At 36.6% G+C, this 22665-nt stretch overlaps 1 protein-coding gene across 2 annotated transcripts in view; it reads right to left on the minus strand.

Moving 5' to 3' along the window:
- Nucleotides 1–22665, minus strand: part of LOC145686148 (sodium- and chloride-dependent glycine transporter 2-like) — a 237836-nt gene that overhangs the window by 104931 nt on the left and 110240 nt on the right. Inside the window, exon 1 of one of the 2 annotated variants that reach the window (XM_081759140.1) lies at nucleotides 10253–10668. The exons of the other annotated variant lie outside the window; for it this stretch is intronic. The gene's annotated coding sequence lies outside the window, so the exon portion shown is untranslated. Of the gene's footprint in view, nucleotides 1–10252; nucleotides 10669–22665 lie in introns of those variants that run through there. 2 annotated transcript variants of the gene reach the window in all.

The following is a 22665-nucleotide window of genomic DNA, read 5'->3' on the forward strand; positions in this document are numbered from 1 at the left end:
CTGACGGTATACGGCTTCTGAGACTAAATGGAAGTTACATGAGTGAAATATAGCAGCCATATCTGGGAATTATTTCGAACATCTGTTTCGGCTAACAGTCTGTTTTAGTGATCTTTATTGGCTATTCCATTCTGCACAGAGAATGGGTTATTATTACTCGTACAGTTCCCATTTACGAGTATTCTGCGGCTTGTGGGTTAGGCAAGTGCTCTAGTCGTAGTATTTGAAGACTGACAGCTATTGTTTCAAATGTCACGTAGAGCATTCTTATATGATGTATTAGGTTGATCTGTTTCAATCCTCAGCTACACAACTCAGAAATGAACGAAGGTCACGTTAAACGTAGCAAACACTTTGTGCACGTTCAGTAAATGGGTTAGGGTACCCATATTGTAAGGAGAAAGTGCGTTGTTGAAGAGGATCATACGACAGGCCAAAAGGAGATCCGAGTGATCTTTCTTTAAGAATTCGAACTGGGACATTCTATTCAGCAAGCCGCAAAAAAAATATTAACAGTGCATTTGTACCATTAATAGCGAATAAACGGATCATTTGCCACTATTTTGTCAAATTTCCTTCCGTTGATACAGCATTGCAAAATGTACTTCGTGGGTACCGACAAATATGTTCTGATGAGCTCAAACATCGTAGAAGCATACCCTTGGAAAAACGTTATACCATTATCGTTCGGCGGGTCACTGCAACCACCACCATCATTATCATATTGTATTCGGCCATTATTAGCAGGTCACTTGCCGCCAATCAGAAGCTTCCATGCTCCAAGGTCTTCAGCTAACCGTCTTCACGTACAATTTTTCTGTTTTGATACCGCTCATCAACTTGAGCTTTCTTCGCCCTCTCTTTATCTTTCTTGCCATCATATCCTCTAGCACGCCTTTCATGATTCAGTTGCTTCTCAGCCAGTCTCAACAAATTTCTCTTCTCTTTTCAATAATATCAAAAATTGTCTTTTCTTCCCCACCATTTCTAACACCCTCTGACTCGAAAACTCCCATTACAATTACACATGGACTCCTCTTGTTCCTGTCTATAATTTCTTCTATTTTCTCATAATTTTCTTCTATAGCTTTATGCGAAGTAGTCGGTGCGTATCTCTGTATCACCACTACCTAGGTAGATTCTTCTTTTTCCCGTTTAAGACTTAACATGATAATTCTATCATCAATAAAGTTTACTTTGACTATCTTCTCCTTTAAGCGCTTATCAAGCTTTATTCTCACATCATTATGACGGCCATTTTCATTACCTTACTAAAACATTCTATATCCTTCACTTTTGAACTCCTTATCTAACTTCACAAACCCCTACCAAATCTAGATCATTTAATGTCTTGAAAATTTTCTAATTCCCTTCCTTATTGGTGCGTACGTTCCATGTCCCTATTCCAAATCTGTTGCTCTTGTTTATCTTCTTTTCTCTAGCTACGTATCTTATCTACATTGTTACTCTCTCGTCAAATAGTCTTTCCTAAGACAACACATACCCTTTCGGACATCCGAGTGGGTATACTTTACCTCTGGATATTTTACCTCTGGGGATATTTTACCACTGGAACTGTATTTTGACCTGCGAAAAATCATTGTGCATATAATCTCCTACTGAAGCAAACTAGGGAAAAATAGAGTAGTGGTTTCCCACTACCTTCCTCTCCGTAGTATCCCAACCGTTACAGCCACTCTGACCACGCTTGAGACTAATGACCAAGTTGCCGTACCAATCACTATGATTTCCGCCAACTTGACTACTGCACAACTTTTGCCTTCTCTCAGATTATTCTTCCTCTTTCTACTCCATTTAGACCATTGTGAACCATTACTCCATTTGTATAGCCGACATAACTTTAAATTTCACTTTAGCACGTAATCCTCCCCATCAGTTATATAATTGTCGTCGTAAAGGTGATGTTATCGGGGGAAGTTAATGCAACTGATAATGTAAAAAAAAAAAAAAAAATGTCAGTCATGGGTGCTCATGAGTTGACACCGATCAAGAAGAATAGCAATGTAGACATGTGCAGTTTTCTCAGTGCGAGAAATAATCGGAAAAGCTTCCTGCACCTGATTTACTTTTGATGAAAATTAATCCGTTCCGATAATCGTAAACGGTCAAAACAGTGGTTGGATCTTGATCGAAGTCCAGAACAGTTTCGAAAACCCTTAAAAGGTGTTGCTGGGGTTGATCCATCTGTCCTCTTCGTCCAGGCGAAACTATCTCTGCTAGAGATGCAAGGGCTCGGAAAAAAACCGGCTTTTTTGAAAAAAAAAACTCTGTTTTTTCTGCTTCGCTTTTTTGCTTGGGAAATTTTGGGCTTTTTTCAAAATTCTGCTTTAAATTGATAAAGCAGACATTGTTTCGCTTCTCTATAACACAAAAAGTCATTTAATTAGTGGTTGATGCCGATAATAATATAAAACCTCGAAAATAAACCATGAATTTCGAAAAGATATTTTAAACAATTTTACTTCAACATTTTTACATTATGAATTCCAAAGGATTAACCAATGTATATAATAAAAAAAAAAAATTAACCTCCTATATACAAAAGTAAGCAAAGTTGGCAAGAACCAAGTTTGTTTCTGAAAATGCCAAAAACCCGTTTTGGGGGGGCAGTTTAAACCAGGCTTTTTTGGAGTTTAAACCAGGTTTTTTGATTTAGATATTTTGCTTTATGTATTTATATTACATATTCACAGAAATAAGTTTGTTTCGCCTTGGTATTATTATGCAACAACGGGGTTATGCTGGAAGAGGTCCCATAAGCTTAAAGAAGTCCGGTCAGTAAATTTCTTAAATTGAGAAACTCCCGCCCTAGCCATCGGGAAAATTCCGTCATTCTTTTAAATGTAAAACAATAACGGGAAAATCCTGTCATTGCTTTCCATGCAAAATTTAAAGGTCAAAGTATTATAATCAGTACGTTAAAACTGAGGTATTAAATTACAAATTTAGTTTGTAGATATCATTGAAAGTCAAATCCAAGCTAATGTTGGAAGCTACGTAGGCAATCGATAAATTTTACCAATTTCAATCAATATATTTAAGCAACCTCGGCTTCTTTATAAAACAACAGGCATGCAGAAATATATAATTTGGTTTCGTTTCGTATGTTTAGGCTTAACATCCTTACGTAATACCGAGGTTATCAAGGAGAAGACTTTCGCTTAAAGTGACATCCGAACCGCTACTTGGTTTACACATGGAAGAAGGGTTGTGGTTCGACCGAGAATTGAACATGGGATACCTTGATTAAAAGGTGAAAAGGAAATAAGACTAATGCAGATGGTTTGACATGTGGAAACGTCACCATGAAGTTCACACGATTCGCATTTTTGTTCTTTTTATTTTTTTTTTAGTTTAAACCAGTTATTAAAAAAAAACAGCTGGTATAAACGAGCCAACCCTAAAAGTAAAAACTTCTTTTAAAAAAATATACAAATAACTAGCAAAATTGTATGTAGTAATATTTTTACTGCAAAATATTCCATACCCTCTTTTTGAAACAAAATAAAATTAAAATAAAACATAAGAGAAATACTTAGATTTATATGATACAATTAAAGGCTGCACATCTGAACCTTTTGGTTCTGTATATTCTTGAAATTCTACAGTCAAGTTTTTTATAACCACCATCAAGGGCGCGCTTGCCCCCCTAGAGGAAAATGTACTTCAGAATATTGAAAATCCAATAGAATTTTTACATTAGTTACAGTAAAATTTGAAACTATTTTTGAAACGTCGCTTATACTTGCCCCTCCTTGGAAACCACAACATGGGCGCCCTTGACCACATCACGGTTTACCCAGTCCTCAAATTTTCTGATTTTTTAACAAGAGGGATTCAACATATCATTAGGGAACCCCCCCCCAAAAAAAAGGACTACGGAATATATTTAAGTTAAGCTAAATACAACTGCACAACAAACATGACTGAGTGGTTGGCTTTTGTGCTTCTATCGAGAACTCCGGGATTCAACCCAGCATTCGACCATTCTGACAAAGCCTTCCTTCATTCCATCTGTGAATGTTGAAATCGTGCGTGTACTGGCCGACTAGGAGTGTAGGAGTTGGCCGACTTCCTTTCTTATTGTTTTTAAATCGTTATTATTACTAATTACCAGCAATGACGGTTTTGCGAAGGTTAGGGGATCGGTCTTTCGGACTGAAGCCTGTTCCCCAAAGTTGCGGAATGTCTAAAACGAACGAAATATCTATTAGTTATGCCTTTACTCATAAACTTTAAGCTCCCGTCAAATAAAAATTACGAATGTTTAGAAAAACTAAACATTAGTAGTAAGAAACCCTCTCCCAAAACACTTTTATAAATTCGCCACTGATTCTCAGTATAAAATGATCTTCAAGGTTGTATCCGGAAGATTATTGCTAAACATATAAACGAAACGAAATATTAGTTATGCCTGGACTCATAAACTTCAAGCACCTCCCAAATAAAATTAGGACTTTTTAGAAAACGAAACAATCAGAGAAACCCCTCCCAAAGTACTTTTCTAAATTCGCTACTGATTATTTGTATAAATTGGTATTCAAGGTTGTATCTGGAAAATTATTGCTAAATCATTGCACAACTACAGTATAACAGAAATGTGGAAGTACGGTTTGACGGACATATAGAAAAACGTTAAGTTTAACTTTTGTGCTAGAAGCTAGAATACTAAGCTCTTAGAAATGAAACACGGATGACAAACTAAAATGATCTAGAGAAGAAAAAAAATTTCGATAACTCAAAAGTTAAAATAAAGTTAAATAGCCTGTAAAATTGTCCTCAAATACTACATTCTTCATGTTAGCTTTAATTCGTAAAATATGTGCTCCATCCATCTTGATGGTGAATTACACAGCTAAATATGGCATTTAGGTCGTGGAATTCTTATCTAACTATAGAATATACTATAAGAAAGCTATTTGGATAGAAAAATCATGAAAATGAAAAAAGCCAAAATTTCCAAAATTCTCGTTTTTTCCCCAAAAAAGCCGGCTTTTTATGTGAAAAAAACCTTCGATTCAAAAAAGCCGGCTTTTTTGCATCTCTAATCTCTGCAGATCATTACAGTTCTACACACCGTACAACTTTGCCCACAAGCATCCAGAAAAGTTCAAGACACAAGGACTTCATTTTGCACAATGCAAAAGCAAATGTAGCTCAAAGAACACTGCAGACTCCCCAAGATTTGCACTATGAAACCTTTCCTCATACACCGCATTCTCCTGACGTCTCACTAACCGAGTATATCTCTTCCAGCATCTCGAGTATTTTCCTGGGAAGGAAGAACATCCCTGATAATCGGGCGGTGCAATATGTATTGGAGGACTTCTTACTGTTAGAATCGGGGATTACAGACTTCTTATTCCACGAATCCAATTATAGGCTGAGTAATGACATGCAGAGAACGGCTATTTTGATTAACCAGGTATTGTTATTTATTTATTGACCTTCAGAAACGATGCACTTGGTAAGGACATTTCATTCGCACGAACTTAATAGTAAAGAAAATATAAAACTGAGGAAGACAAATTAATACCCCCTTAGGATATATTGCCTTTCGAGGTGACAAGGCCCATATATATATATATATATATATATATATATATATATATATATATATATATATATATATATATATATATATATATTATCTCGCTGTCTTTGATGCATAATAAGTACGACGAAAAGAGAAATAAATAGGGATGCACACGAGGCGAATCGAGACAGAATTTTTCTCACAAAATTCGAGTCGAGACAAAGCTCTTCCAATAGAGAAATATACATTTTTCGAGTCGAGACATCGCTTTTACCAGGGGTGCCCACAAGGGGGGGCTATGACGCAAACTGCGTCATTGAAATATTGGGGGGGGTTAAAATCTATATAAATATGTTTGATGAGGGGGGGTAAAATTAATCGAAAAGAAGATTTTTTTCATGGAAGAACACCTACGGATAGACAATTGGGGGGGTGCGTCATAGACATAAGGGGGGGGTGGGCACCACTGCTTTTACAGCACATTTTCGAGACGAGACAGCCTCAAATCTTGTCTCGTCTGCATCCCTAGAAATAAAGGAAAATAGCCTTAAGTTAAGGATGTGTCAAGTGAAATACTGTCTTTTTGGTGACAACGAAAGGGAAAAGTTCCTAAAATTACCTTCAAGATTCCAAACAGCATAGCTACTAGGCAGGCCCGTATTTAAAATTTTTGCTGTGCCGTGCCAATACCTTGAACTGAAGTAAGGGAAAGAATGTCCGAGAAAATTTTCTTCTCACTAAAATTAGCACCAAATGTGCCGGAGCCACTGTAGATGTTGGCCTATGCGTAAATACAGCCCTGCTGCTAGGTAAAGAAATCATAGACTGGATATGATTCACATTTGTTTCCATGCAGCTACGTTTTCTTATCTCCTTTACATTTGATGTATATAGGCCCCTATTCTTTGATAAGTTTCTTGTTTGGGAAATTCAGAGAAAAATCTCTCTGACTATAATGTTTGTAAGTCAACACAAAGCAGTGTCGTATGCAAGGGGGAGGGTTAGGCTTTAAACTTTAAGCCTTCAGCAAGATATTGTGCAAAAATAAACATAAGATCACGCTTGTCCTGAAAGGATGTGAGAGTCAGTGATTGAACTACCTCCTCCTTTAGTGAAATTCTGCGTATGCCACTGACACAAACCATAAACACTGTAAACTTGTAAAATTCATGTACAGCACACTTCTTTGGAATCCAGCAAAAACAAATGGTAAAGTATGTTAGGTTTGATCACCCATTGAAGAACGGTCCCTACTTTGCGCCCCCCATACAATAGCATCAGTTCAAATTTTGCCAGCGGGGGATAAGGGCAATATTGTCCAGTCCAACGACATGAGAGTTTCACACTTTTTGTTAGTATATTAATATACAATTTATTAAAACAAGGATGCGTTCTCAAAACCAGAGGGGTCAATTGCCCCTCTGATTTCTCAAATGACGCCTCTGTTTTCATAGATGCTTCTTGAGGGAAGTAGATTATGTACTCATCCAATCAGGTATTATTCAACTGAGCCAATTAAGCTATCAGCAAATTAATTTAAAGTCTATTCTTAAAGTGTAAATACCCTAACAGAATCTGTTAATTCTTCAATAACACAAATCTAACAACCATATGGAATGTTTCTTTTTTGTCCTTTTCTTTGTCTTTCTTTTTCCTCTTCTCTTCTCGTTAATACTCCGTGAAAACCGAATTTGAAGAAATAATGGAGAGAAAAAGGCGGAAGTAAGTTTTAATGGAATTTGGTAACCTGAAATTGTCTTTGCACTTTCCATGTCCCTATTTCATGGAGTCATGGTTATCACTGTAACTATACGGAATGAGGTTTCGCCTCAACGGAGAAAGACACGATCGATCAACTTCATCATAGATCAACATACCAACAACACCTCCTAAGGCTTTTGGCAAACCGTCCTGGACTTAGATCAAGATCCATCCACTGTCTTGATTGTTTAGGATTGCCGTATGAGATTAGTTTTTCAATAAAAGTGACAGTCCGACTCAGAAAACTGTCCCAGTAGTTCCCTACACGTAATACGTATATTTTAAATCATTCTTGAATTTTAAGTAGGAACAATAGCTGTCAAAGCTATTCAATTTCACTTAAGACTCGCACTCAAAGATTGAAGTTTAAGTGCATGTTTGGATAAACCCAGTTCGAGCTCGCAAAACTACTTCGTTGTTAACACATAGTGATCCCACTTATTGTAGCAGAAGTAATGAACTTTGAACAAGAATAATGGTTGAGATATACTTGTGTGAATGCGATTCGTAAGAAACCTTCTACAGTCTCGCTGTAATAAGTTTACTAACATTGCAAATTTCTCACGAATGTATGTAGTACAAGGATATTAAATCCTCTAGCACTAAACATTACAGGGTCTTCCTGAATTTTTTTTTTTTTAAGAGTTCAAGATCTTAAGATATTTCGATAGGTATATAGGGCTGTACTACTCACTCCAAGAAAAAAACATTATAATTAGTGAATCTCGCTGAGAGATTTTTAGTGCTAGAGTTAAATATCCAGGAACTGTTTGTGTTAACTTCCCGTTACATATATATCCATCATTTTTATCATTTTAAAGGTCACATGAAAATACACAGAAAAGACAGAAAAAAATCTCATGGGTTGGATATCTGTGCTTCGTTTGAAAACTATTCAACTTTCAAAAGTGATTTCGCATATATGGCTTGAGATTGTGATACTCTAAGTTTATCTTGAAACACACTAACTTTCAAATTATTAAATAAATAGAAATAAATAATTTAAAAAAAGCGTTCAAAATTTTGTACGATGCAAATATTGGCAGGTACAATTAATTGGATACAGTGCAGAAATACCAACAGATTAATAACGTTGCCAACCTAAAATAGTTAGGCTAGCGGTACGTACAAACTAAGGACGCCGAAGAATCGCACCCATTAACATTCTGGAAGCCTCTATTACAGTTAATATTAAATCGCAAGTGAGGTGGACGTGGTAATACACATCCCAAGTACCTTACTTTACGGAATTGGGTTGAATTTTGTATTTAATGACTCTTTCAGCATCAAGGCTATATGAGAGGTGGACATACAGCTTAATGTGTGATCCGAACCATGGGCTCTCACCGGTTGTCGAACGTAGATATTCCGCGCCAAAGACCCGTACGCTAACCATACAGCCATGAGGGAGACTCAGAAGTACGTACCTTAGTGTCAAATACTATGATTATGATACAATATATTTAGAATAAACAGGAACAAAGTTACAAAGAATCGAAAATTTTCGACTTTTTCAAAAGGTTTTATTTCGAAAACAGTATCCAGGTGCGCCCCCAGACAGTTTTGTTGGGAGGAGCTCAAGCTTTTTGGGGAGTCAAATACTACAAGCCACTATGATCAAATTTTCATGCTACATCAATCATTTCGCTGTTAAACAAATATAGTTTTATTGAGAAAGTGTACAAAAGTAATGTTGAGTTACGAAGTTTTGGGAGGGTTCCGGACCCTCTGGACTCCCCGCGGGTGCATCCTTGATCACACCCAATCATGCAGATGGCTTTCAATAGACGTAAAGATTCATAATGCCGTTTGCAGTAATTTGATATTTCAAATTTATGATGGTTTAATGACTCACCCCATATTCTAGGTTTCCTAACATAGCCTATTTATTTATGAAACGTGAATACGGATTAAGTAAATCACCCGTACAAAACTCAGTCCCATTGGGTAGAACATTCAACATTTTATGAATCTGTCCCAGTAGCCCAGAGCGGTTTTTCGACAAAATTTCACCCTCACCAATGAACTAAACTTTTCAAAATTGAATTTGGATTAAAGTGGGATCCGAAAATAGGAAAGTAGCCTCAGGTTTGTTAGTTATCCTACCGAAAATCGAACGCAGGACTATAGCGCGTTAGTCAGGTTAGGAATTTTCCGTAAGGAACAAATTGTGCCATACTATAAGATTGATAAAAAAAACTGCAAATATCGAACGTTCTGGGTAAATTTTTACCCTTCAATTTTACAGTCTGATTTTCTCTTTATTAAAAAATGAAATCAAAGGGTAACTTACCGGTGAGGTGAATTTTGTTTTAACTAATTACAAAACAAAGTATATAGAAACTTATGTTCATTCTTTTGTATATCTTACGCTCATTGGTAGCCATACAATAAGGCATTATTTATTACTTTCAAAAAAAAAAAAAGTTTAGTAATGGGTGAAATTTGTTGAGGTTAAGTTGTTTTATTCGAAATAACACTTTCCTTCAAATTTCTAAATTAAATATTTCAGCAGTAACTTTCCAGCATATCTCCGCCCAAGTAAGTTTGTGGTGGACAACATCGTGTCCGTGGGTTTTCTCGGGGCACTCCCGTTTCCTCCTACTTTCTCATTCCACCAATTCTTCCGTCATCATTCACTTGCTTTAATCATAGTCTCTGTCAGCCTAAACGGCCATAATTAATTGTGGGACGTTAAACTGAAAGATTTCATTTTTACTTTGCAGTATCATGGGCTAGAATACATAATTCAGTTTTATAAATGGTACGAAAGATTTTAGTATATACCTGTACGTGTAGTGGCGCGCACTTTTTTTTTTTTTTAACAATTACAAATTTGTTTCTGCTCCTTTATAGTTCTTCGAAAGTTTACCAAAAAATATAAAATTTATATTGGAGTAATTAAGGAACATCTCCATAAAATTGTGATCTTACCTTTTGTGATAGCACTGATGATATGGACTCCGTTATATAGGTCAGCTTTGGTTATGTATTTGCTTGAAATAGACTAGAATTATTTAACTTAAAATGTACAATTCATCACTAAACAATTAATAATTGAATCCACTTTTGTTATAAATTTAACACTAACACTTGTAAAAAAAATTCGTATAAAATATAATATAGTTTGCAACTATTTATCTGTTGTTGCCACTTAGAGGAGGTCGTTATGCTACTGAATAGACATTCATAATATCGCGGATAAAGCACACTGCCGCCTCCTGCCAACACTACCTGTAAACAACACACAGAGCGGCGAGAGACCTGCACGAACTAAGTGCAATGCAGGGCAAACAGGCAGAAGGAAAGGGTATAAGTATTGCTTCAAGTCTTGGATTGCTCAGCTTCCCGTACGTCAAAGCATTTCGAAGTCTCGGTTCGCCTACCTCTAGTGCCCTTGGCCAATGCAAACGTAAGAAATTTGTACCGGGTAATTCCCTTTGCAAATAAAAAGGAGAAGTGGTATAGATATTGTACAGAAACAAATTATTATAATAATAATAAAAAAAATGATGAAGGTGATCAGGGGGAACAACGGTGAGTGAAAGTTAGTAACCGCCAATGACTGTAGCGAAACACATTGAGGCCAGCTACGAGTGAGAGAGACAGAGAGAGAATTCTGCACGTGTCTCGTAATAATATTAGAAAAAAAATAGAGAGAGAAACGAATTCGGTCACGTTTTTACACAGAAATCAACTGTAGTTTGATTTTCCATGCATTTGTAGTTACAGAATTTGTATTGCTCAGAATTAACAGGAAGGCTATATCCAGGAAGGGGTCACGGTGGCTCAGTGCAGACCTGGATTTAGGTTTGGTGGGGACCTAAGCTATTGAAGGTAATGGGGCCTTTTAGGCGTCCTATATACAGAAATGAAGAAATTATTGATATTTTAAAAATCAAGCTAGCAGAAGGGAACCCATTACTTACATCATGGGACTTACACAACACGAAGCACTATTGCTATACATATGTAGATTTTAACTTATTTACGGTTTTTCTTATATTTTGGAAATGTAAATCCAGTTTTTCCTTTAGATTTTGGGGCTCCCAAGGAAGTGGGGCTCTAAGCAATAGCTTGTTTAGCTTATACGTAAAATCGACACTGGCTGAGTGGTATAGCGCTTACCTTTGGTGCATGCGGTCCTTGGTTCAATCTCAGGCAAAGTATGTTTGTTTTGAACAGCAATGTGTCCGTGGGTTTTCTCGGGTACTCCTGTTTCCTACGACATTCTCATTCCATAAAATTCTTCCATCATTCACTTGCTTTAATCATCCGTCTCCCTTAGCTTAACTGGCATATTGTTGGACATATAACTGAAAGATTTCATATGTTCAGGGAGATATTCAGGATCAGAGATACCTCAAAAATTCACTAGAATACACAGGACACAAACTATTGTATACTCTCTCTTAAAACAGGGGGCGCGGTGGCTCAGTGGTAGAGCGTTCATCTCTGGTGCTTGGGGTCCCGGGTTCGATCCCAGCCCCCACCAAGTGAACTTTGTGGCACAAACACCGTGCTCGTGGGTTTTCTCGGGGTTCTCCCGTTTTCTCCCACTTTCTTCATTCCACCATTTCACTCATCTCTCATCATCACCGTCTCCTTTAGCCTAACTGGCATAACCGTGGGACGTAAAACTCAAAGATTTCATTTCATTTTTTCTCTCTTAGGACAATTTCAATTATCTCAAAAAAGATATTCTTCTTTTTCTAGGGATCCGCTTTGTTATTTGAAGATGGATGGTAGAAGACGTGACTTGAATATGTTTCTTTCACGTACTTTTCCGGGGTAGGGTGCTCGCTGGAGCTAAGATAATTTAAATCAAAATCATACATCACTCTTGGATGAGATATATGAATCATATATCACTCTTGGGTGGTTCGATTAGAGTTTATCGTATCTTTCAGCATCGTAGATATACTGTATAAGATGTGGACCTAAATTTAGCGTGGAATCCGAACCACTTATAAGTAACGAAGAATATAAGCCAGGGATGTAGTGAAACCAGAGGGGAGCGAAGCGACGCTCTTGCATAGTTTTTGTGAGAGGAGTAACACACCGGTACAAGACCAGGCCAACAAAATACTCGCTTTTTTGTTTTACGGAAAAGAAAATGAAACTTACAACAGAAGTGTTGAAAGTTATGTTTTAAATATTTGTTTAAACGTAAACAGAATGCTAATTAATTAGACTACCTGCTTTCATTTAGTTCATATCTACTGAAGTGATTATCTACAATCCTTCATTTTCCGTTACTCATTTACCCTTTCCCCTATCGGAAAGAAGAAAGGGTTTTCCTTTGTCAGAAGCAACAACCAGCATACAATCCACTTATGAATTAGAATAAACATTCATAATTTGATCTTTAATCTTGTGTTTATGATTAAGTTGTGTTTCGAGTTCTCTTATCTCCTATCAAGTGCTCCGGCGCAGATGAATTTGTCATTGCAACCCTGCATGTGACGAACACCCGTATGCTAACCAGAAAGAAAGATCTATTTTGTGTGACCGTGAATAAAAAGTTGAGAGGACTCATAAAACGCTTCGTGTAGAGTATTTTACTATGTGGGTCAGAAACATGGACATAACGCAAAAATGGTGAAATATGATGGAAGCTTTCGAAATGTGGGTGTGGAGAAGAATGGAGAAAATTAGCTAGGTCGAGCGGAAAACGAATGAGAGGGTGTTAAAAATGGTGGGGAAGAAAAAAAAAGTTAGACATTATTAAGAAGGGAAACTGGTTGGGACATTGGCTAAGAAGGAACTGTATCATGAGGGATGTGCTAGATAGAGGGTATGGTGGCAGGTAAGAGAGAAGGGGACGAAGAAGACTACAAGTAATGGACGACATCAAAACAGAAAAAAATATACGTGAAGACGAAGAGGTTAGCGGAAGACAATGCAGTATGAAAGTTTCTCAGTTGCAGCAAGTGATCTACCAATAATGGCAGAATACCTATGAAGTGGATGAGACTTTTACCTTTGGAGCCATTTCAAGGAACGGGCGGGCATATGCGAATAAACCTCAAACAATATGGTAGCTGAAGGAGAACATCCGCGCGGAAACCTAATCGACAACTACAACAAATTTGAGAAGTATAATGACGAATGTTGTGGAAAGAGCTTGCGAGCGAGATCATAGTGGACATTTACGTGAAATTATTTTTCACTCCTAGATGACAGAAATCTCCCATATGTGATGTATGTTACACAACCATTTCAATACATATTATTAACATATGCGAGGAGTTATATTGTTTTAAAACCCTTCGTGGCTTATGGTCCACCCTGTATAGCTAAAATGAAAATACTCTAAATAATTTTGATTAATTTGATTACACAAAATTCTTAAAGATGGAGGGGGGAGCATAAGTTCAAATTTTATTGCTCTTTATTTTGTAAATATCGGCACATTCTAAGCACAATTTTGTTTTCTATTTGATTTTACAGACATGTATCACACTTGTCTAAAAGAAAAAAAGTTGTTAAAAAACTGCGACTAAGTTTTCCTTTAAAAAGTTTTTAAATACTTTTTTAAATTTACAATTCTGCTTCCATTATGTCACTATACCAGCAACAACATTTTGAAATGCTGTCAGTGGAACGAAATTTGACATACCAAAAGCAAATGATACATTCATTCGTCATTCCTGGCACGAGCGCACCGTTAATGGTCTTTGCGGCTTACTGTGAATGATGTTTCAGTTTGAATTTGTGAAGAACAACCAGTTGTAATTGTGTTCTTTCATGGTGCATTTCATACCACCATGTTCAACAACACACAACTTCCCAACTATCTGAATACTATCCCAACCTGTTTGATAGACGTATACTGAATTTGTGACTATACACCCATTCAACGATGGTTGGTGATGAGCGCTGTTTCAACACGCAAGCACTTGTGTTCGAGACGTTAGAGACTTGTGAGCCAAAGCTGCATTACTTGACATAGTGCCAGTGTACGTGTAGGAGAATGGCGCAAACAGACCATAATGATGATGTTATGCGTGGAAGAATCATCGGGCGACTCGAGAAGGGTCAGAACCAGATGGACGCGTCTCGTGAATTGGGTGTCTAGTGTTGCCACGAGACGAGACATTTCTCGTGTCTCGTCTCGTCTCGTCTCGTAAACGAGACGAGACACGAGACGGGACAGAACCCTTTTACACGAGACACGAGACGAGACGGGACGTCTCGTGAAATGTCTCGTCTCGTCTCGTGTCTTGAAAATCAAAACGCTGGCGGGAATGGCCAAGATTGAAATTGCCAGTGGCCATATAGATTGCAAAAGGAAAATCCCCTTTGTGAGAAAACATGTTGAAAAGCCTTCATAGAAAAGTGTCCTGTCTATTGAATGATACAATCGTGATACATGAGCTTCCAGGAGTATCATCCTTAATAACTTGTCCCCAATTCCCCTTGCTGTAAACTGAGGAATTCTCTTTTTTTTTTATTTCTGGCTGGAATGATGACAAACAAAATCAAAGACTGGCAAGATTTTTACAAGGTCAAGAAACCGAACTACCACCACCATCTATTCAATTTGAAAACTGGGTAAGGTCTACACTCATTACAGGCTGTAGTTGAAAGTTCTGGCTGAGATGGTGTAAGATAACAGACAACACTTGTCTTTATTCTCTGGTGGCGGTATTCTTTTTGCTATATGAACCGAAAACGGCAATTGAAGTATGTCATCTTCCAACTAAAATTTTGTCTTCTCTCTCTCTCTCTCACACACACACACACACTCATACACATAAAACATACTTTTACCATTTTACCAATCGCTCGCTTATTATACAGCAGTCATGTTGTAAAATTCACCTCTTCGTTTGGAGGCGAAGGACAAAGAAAGCAAAGATACTATCGACAAACCCTTCAAATTGTTTGCTTTCAGCAAATTTATGATACTAAAAATAACACTTTAGGTGAAGATGTTTTACAGGGGGACCTTCGTTTTGTTACGCGGAAATGTTTGATCTGACCAGAGTGCGAAATTGCCCTCTGCTTCCATGTTGAGAGGAGGGGAATACTTCTCTTTCCTAGTGAATAATAATCATTAGGACCTGAATTATCTTCAGAAATTGTTTCTTACAGGCATATAAAATCTTCCTAACTTGATAAGTTTAAAGAACATTTGGTATAATATTCATGGAACTCCGTTGAAAGCAGAAAATATCATGAGAATGATCAAAATTCGAACATTGGAGAACATAATTAACAGAAAAGAAATAGGATACCCAAACCATATTTTTAAACCTGCTATAAAATGTATATCCTATATTTTTACTAATTCCTTACTCCCATGAAAGTATCCTGGGGAGGATATTCTCTCCAATTTTTTCAGACTGAAATCCTTTTATCCCGTACGATTTCGCCCCTGACACAATACGAAAAAACAAATGCTGTTAAAATCCATACACATGACCCTTCCAGGACTCAACCCGGGGCCTTCAAGCCATGGTCTATCGCCGCAGACCGCTCGGCTTGGTATGAAGAGGTACGTTGTATGATTGCGAATAGATCACGACAATATAAGAAACTTTAATCCAAAATGGCGAACCAAAAATCAACTCTTTTTTAGCCACTAGCTAATCTGGGTGTACTGTCATGAGTAAGGCCCGGATTTTTATGTTTTTACATATTTTTTCCTTTGTATGTACGCTGGTGAAAATATGAAATGTTCGCAAATTACGAAGTAAAGAGCCATATAAACCAAAATCACGTTACATATTTTTACATATTTTGAAGTCTGTTACATATTTTCCGTCTACTGTACATATTTTTACATAAATTCAGTTTCCTTGCTCCTTTTCGCTAATTTTCTTTAAATAATACGCAAATAAAAATAGGCCTATATATGGAATAATAACTCAAAAAGTACTTTATTTAATTATCTGTATTTTTTTCCCACTTTGTTCAATCGATTTGCATTACGGGAAAGCTGGGTTAAAACAAATCATACACCCTACAATATGCAAAGAAACGTCGTCAGTTATCGCTCCCAATCCTGAAAAAAAATGTTTTTTATATATAAAGAAAGAAAACAATATAAGGATTTTTGTGCTTATCGCCTTTGCAAGCAGACGCCACTCGGATATGTGCCGACGAAACAAACTAAAACGCACACAGTTGACTGGCTCTTTCATTTTTTTATGTGCATCCTCTACGGGTGTGCGTGGCCTTGGCAGTGAGAGGGAGGTGATTGGAGCGGCTAGGCTTTATCACTTGTTTCTTAAATCGAATAAAAAATCGCTTTTGTATGACTCGATGTCTACTTCGCCACTTCTTCCTTCAAACAAAGGGGAAAAAGATTCAGTTTTGCGATCGGTTTGTTAGTGTGCAGCTTGTGACTGAGTCAGTTTGTTTCTTCTTTTCAATGATGGCTTCCTCTTTAGCGTCAAAATGGGAATCGTGGATAGCTATGGATGACGCTTATACCACAGACGGTAAAATTGTATTTTGTCAAGTATTCGATAAGAAAGTGGGCTGTTCAATGAAGGCGCAATTGGACCAGAACACGAAAACAGTTATTCACATGAAAAACAAGGTGTTACAGCGTGCCACAAAGCAAAAACTTTTAACCCAAACAAAACCAGCATCTGAAAACAGCAGTGAATTTTACAAAGACCTTGCCAATGCGTTCATAGCAGCAGACATATCGTGGTATAAATTGCAAGTCCCACAGTTCGCGTCCTTTTTCGAAAAATATTGCAAGAGACACATTCGTGACGACTCTACTATCAGCAAGAATTATTTGGATGTGTGCTGTGAAGATACTATCAAACACATGCGAGCTGAAATTGGTGATTCGCATATATATGGTTTGCGGTGGATGAAACTACAGACGTATTAGGACGTTTTCATTGCCAATCTGGTAGGAAAGCTTGACCCTGATTCTCCATCACGACCATTTCTGATCTGTTCAAAAGTTTTGGACAAAACAAACCATTCCACAGTTGCACGTTTCGTAAATGATGGACTGCGAGTGTTGTGGCCTGAAAGTGTTCCTGCAGAAAAAGTGCTTCTGATGTGTTCTGATGCTGCGGCATACATGTTAAGAGCTGCCGATGCGCTTAAAGTGTTCTACCCAAACCTCATTCATATGTGCTGTTTGGTCCATGGATTATATTGTGTAGCAGAGGAAGTGCGGATCAACTTCCCTGAAGTCAATGAGCTTGTGTCTTCTACTAAGAAAGTTTTTGTGAAAGCCCCTGGTCGTGTGCAGTGCTACAACAATATGCTACCAAATATGTCGCTACCACTGCAGCCTGTACTGACACGGTGGGGCACCTGGATACAGGCTGATAACTTATACAATGAAAATTTTGATGCTGTAAAGTCAGTTGTCACCACATTTCCTGCAGAGTCCAGTGCAGCAGTACGTGATTCTCAAAGTGCGTTCAAAAATCCTGTTGTTCAATGTTCACTAGCGTACATTGCAAGTAATTTCGGGTGGATTGGAAATGTTGGCGAGAAGCTAGAAAAAAAATCAATATTTTTTATGTTCAATAATGTGATTTTTTACTTTCTTGATACATATTTTCATTTGTTTCTCTTGAAAATTTGTACGTATCTGTAGGAAGTTATTACAGAAAGATGTTACAGCATATTTATTAGCTAAGAAAATAGCACAGACAAAATAAACACGAAAAAATATTTTTACATATTTTCATATTTTTAACATATTTCTTACATATTTCATTGATTTTTGCTACATATTTATGTACATATTTCGGTACTTTGTACTACATAAAAATCCGGGCCTTAGTCATGAGTTTGTTACAGAAATTGGGCAACCACCACATAGTAACACACACCCCGCGGTTATGGGAACAGATTTGAACCATGGAGGTGAAGACTAGCCCCAAGCATTCTTTCGTCCGATGTGTCGTTCAGCTCCCATTACTATGGCACTTTAAGTAGAGCTTACTGTGCAGTAACATATAAAATTTCAATCAAATACTTTCCATTACTCAATAAAATTATTTGGTTCCGAGCTATTTTTTTTTTAAATGCAACAAAACTAAACATGCTAAAATGGAAAGTAGTTTTTGGATTGTTACGGGTTAACACTGTGAAACCTAAAGGCTGGAATATATGAAATCAAAGTGTACACACATATCTATCTCTCTATTTATCTATATATCTTTCCATCTCTCTCTCTCTCTCTCTCTATACAGGGGCGCCGGAACCGGGGGGGCAAGGGGGGCAGTTGCCCCTCCTGAAATTTTCAAAGGGGGCAAGATACTAGTTTTGCCCCCTCACTTTCAGACTGTAAAAACATCACACAACACTGATTATATGAACTAAGTTTTGCTTTTTATAGTAATGTGAAAAAAAAATTCTCTATTCCAGATTTATCTTTCTCTTTGAAACAAGGGACTAGACGCTTTCTCTGCCCCCATGTTAGACAAAAAGAATTAGGAAAAAGAATTGAAAATTTTCATTATTTCCATTGGTGTACATTCTCAAAACACTGTAAATTCTTTTAAAATTGTTGTTTAAGAACCGTAAGTCTGCAATATGAAAGGAGTCGTCGAGCGAGATTTTAAAGTTTGAAAAATATAACAGTTTAAATGACTAACAGGACATTTAGGGCCTAAATACATTTTCCATAAAGTTAAATTAATGTTCTTACAAACAATATACAGAGTGCAGTAAGTTTTATAGTGAGGAGGAAAAATGTATAAGGTAGGATTAATAATTCAGAGCATATGAAAATGCGAACTCTATTGTCGTTCCGTTCGTTTAATCCTTTCACTACCATTTTTTTCGGAGTGAGAAACATTAATATATGGCTATTTTAAATTGTTTTTAAACGTATGAATATATACAAAAAACATTTTCCACCGTTTCGTTCTTTGATGTGGGAAGGGTGGGACAATATGTATCCCTCTGATATTTTTACGTTGGACCTATATGTTCCAGTGGTATTGACATGAATGATCATCTTGTATTTTCAATTATGAAACGTATATTGTCAGAAAAACAATTGGGTCGCATTTATGATTACAAATATTTTACATTTCGGCATCATTTTCCAAATTACAGTACATACAACCACTTCTTTATCACTAGTATATTGTTCCTCACTTTCATCTGTTCCATTATCACTTTCATTGTTCACGTTCACTTCCACTACTGTCTATTTGATAATATTAGTAATAAGAATTCTGTGAACCATTAGCGGGCTTCTCTTTACCAGTGGAACATCGATTCATAGCAATAACATGTGGTAAATTACAGGGGTTCTCTGAGAATGTGTCGTGGGACACATATATCCCAGTGGTAGTGAAAGGGTTAAGATATGAGTGCAGAAACAGAACCTCTATTTCAGCTCTCCTTTCAGACCAAGTTTGTAAACAAGAATAAGAAAGACAGTCACTACTTATGATAACTAGTAGTGTTAGATATTTAGCTCGCAGTGGTCAAGCAATCAGTGGACATTTGCATAGTACGGGTAATTTGATGTCGCTCCTGGATGAAAGAAAAATGGATGTGCCTGTTTTCAACCAATGGATTAATCGACAGGATAACTGGCTTAGTGCTGATTGAAAGAATGAAATTTTAAAGATTATGGGACATGCATTATAGAGAGACTTGGTAGCAGAAGTTAAAGAGTCTCCATTTTATGCAATCATAGCCGACTCCACGACCGATATGTCAAAGAAAGAACAGTTGTCTCTGTGTGCGCTGTATTGACTCTGATTCATCAAACCCAACAAAATATTTATGGGTGTATGGAAATGATCACCCCAGTGGTACAAAATCGGAAACAGAATTCACTATATAAGATATTCTAACGAAACCTAACCTGAATGCAGAAAATATACAGTGTCATGATGGTGCAGCTATCATGTCAGGACGGGTGAATGGTGTGCAGAAGATAACTTCGACTCAACATCCGAAAGCTGTATACATTCATTGCAATAATCAAGCATTAGATCTTCCATTGCAGGAAGTAGCACGAAAATGCGAATCTTTGTGTGACGTGCGGGCCATAGTGAAAGACGTTGAAACATCAACCTGGATTCTGCAACGCACGCCGACATTGTTCTTGAACCCTGTAAAACTATCGACGAAAGTAATCCTAAACATTTGCTGCCTGTTTGTCCTATTCGCTGATGTGTTAGGCGAAAATCTAAACAAATTTCAATCTACTACGAACGAATTCAAATCACGTTGGAAAAGAATCATCAATACTACAAGTGGTCCAAATGATGATCAAAAAGTAATTCTAAAAGGGTATTTGAAAAGAATAAACAAATTCGGAATGATATTTCTTCTGATAGTCAGTATACGTGCTTTTGTACCTTGCGGACAACTGGCGAAAGTGCTTCAAAATTCTGAAGCTTCTGCTTCTGGAGCTAAAAGAGCAGCAGCAATTCTATCTAGAGGACACTCTGAGAAACCTACGAACGGACAGTGCATTTGAAAACATCTATAAGGAAGCAAAGGAAAATGCAGACAGACTACACTTAAAATTGCCCACTTCATCAAGATCAAAGAGAACACCAATTAGGTTGGAGCAGACTGATAATCCTTCTATACCAGCTACTATAGAAACTGTATTAAATCTTCCAAAAATGTACTTCGAAATCATTGACTATTTGTTGAATGAAGTGCAGCGTCAACCTGGATAGATTATGAGCTCAGCTCAGGCTGCTTCCACCTACTTTGATGACCACTAAGTCGCTGACGACCATCAGAATATTAAAAACTATTAGTGCTGAAACCCCAACTGTTCGCAGTCTTCTCGACCAAGTTGTTTGTCTAGGGACTTTCGTTCTCACTATGCCAGCTTCTTGAGCATTTGCGAAAGATCATTCAGCTATTTGCGTTAGTCTAAAGACATATTTGAGGACGTCCATGACTCAGGAAAGATTGGCTCATATGCTGTTGTTGCATATGTGTAGCGACCAGACTTAAACACCAATGCAAGAGAATACATATCAAAGACAAGCGAAAGAAAAGATACTATTGGTCAATTTTGAAAAGAAACAAATGTAGAATTACGTAAGTGAAAATTTTATGCGTATTATAACCAATTATTTAAATTACAAAAAAGCACTTAAAATTCAATATAAACTTGAATTATTTCTTATTAATTGTGTCGTATTTTATTAGTGTGAAATGAAGTTAATATAATGAGATTAGGAAGAGAGGTGAATGTAATAACAACTGGATATATTGAAGTAAGTGTAGTAAAAAATACAAATAACTCTGGATAATTAGTGTAATTGAATTTTCTATATAAATTTTATGAAGTCTTTAGTGAAAATTCCATTTTTTTATTTCTGGTACGAAGACAAGTAGGTAGAAAAAAACATATTTTCTTATTTTTTACTTGATTATGTAGCCTATTTTATAATGTCCAAGTTGCTTTCTACTACAAGGTGCTGCAAAGTTTGTAGTTCTAAATAGCAATTTCTAATATTACAGTGGACTGCAACATCAGAATTGGATTTTTAAAAATATAATTTTAATTTCTACATTTCCAAGTGATTTAAGTAGCTTTAAGATTCTTTAATAGTGTCCGTGTGACCACGTCCAATACAGTTAAAAATATGTACTAGTATATAAAATGGTAAAATTTGTACTTACAAACAGTCATTATGAGCAGTACCAATTTTACAATTTTATACGTTTTTAATTCTGATTTCAGTGGTTGAAAATTTCTGCACCAGACCAAAATCCAGCACAAAACTGACACGGGATTAATTAATCCAAAAATGTAAACTAAGATGCCTCTAATAGATGGAAATTTCACTCTCATGAAACTATTTACAACTTCATTATATTATTATTATTATTATTATTATTATTATTATTATTATTATTATTATTATTATTATTATTATTATTATTATTATTATTAACCAATCAAGTCAAATTATTGTTACATTACAAAGATATATTCGTATTATCTTACCTATGTTACATTCCCGTGTCTATTTTCAAGACAGCAGTTTGCCCCCCCAGCTGAAAAATACTTCCGACGCCACTGTCTCTATATATATATATAGACACTATAAAGCAAGTGGGCTGATAGTATACGATAGTGTTGGGGATAGTGTCACCTTTACTTCGAACTTTCCTTGTCGTGTAAACATTATTTGACATTAGTGTCTTCATCTTCGACGTACCTATGAGCAATTTACTGTATATTCGTGTATTGAAACTGGTGAAACAAATTTCAATGTTTCAGAATGGTAAAAAAAAAAAAAAAAAAAAAAGAAGCCAGGGTCGAGAAGCCTCAGACAACTAACAGTAGAGATATATTATCTCGTAAACTATATGTCCTTGCCTTGTGAGCTTATTTGAATTTATTTTTAAGACCT

The sequence above is a fragment of the Thermobia domestica genome, chromosome 5, assembly GCF_964235325.1.
Source record: "Thermobia domestica chromosome 5, izTheDome1.hap1.1, whole genome shotgun sequence".
Taxonomy (NCBI): domain Eukaryota; kingdom Metazoa; phylum Arthropoda; class Insecta; order Zygentoma; family Lepismatidae; genus Thermobia; species Thermobia domestica.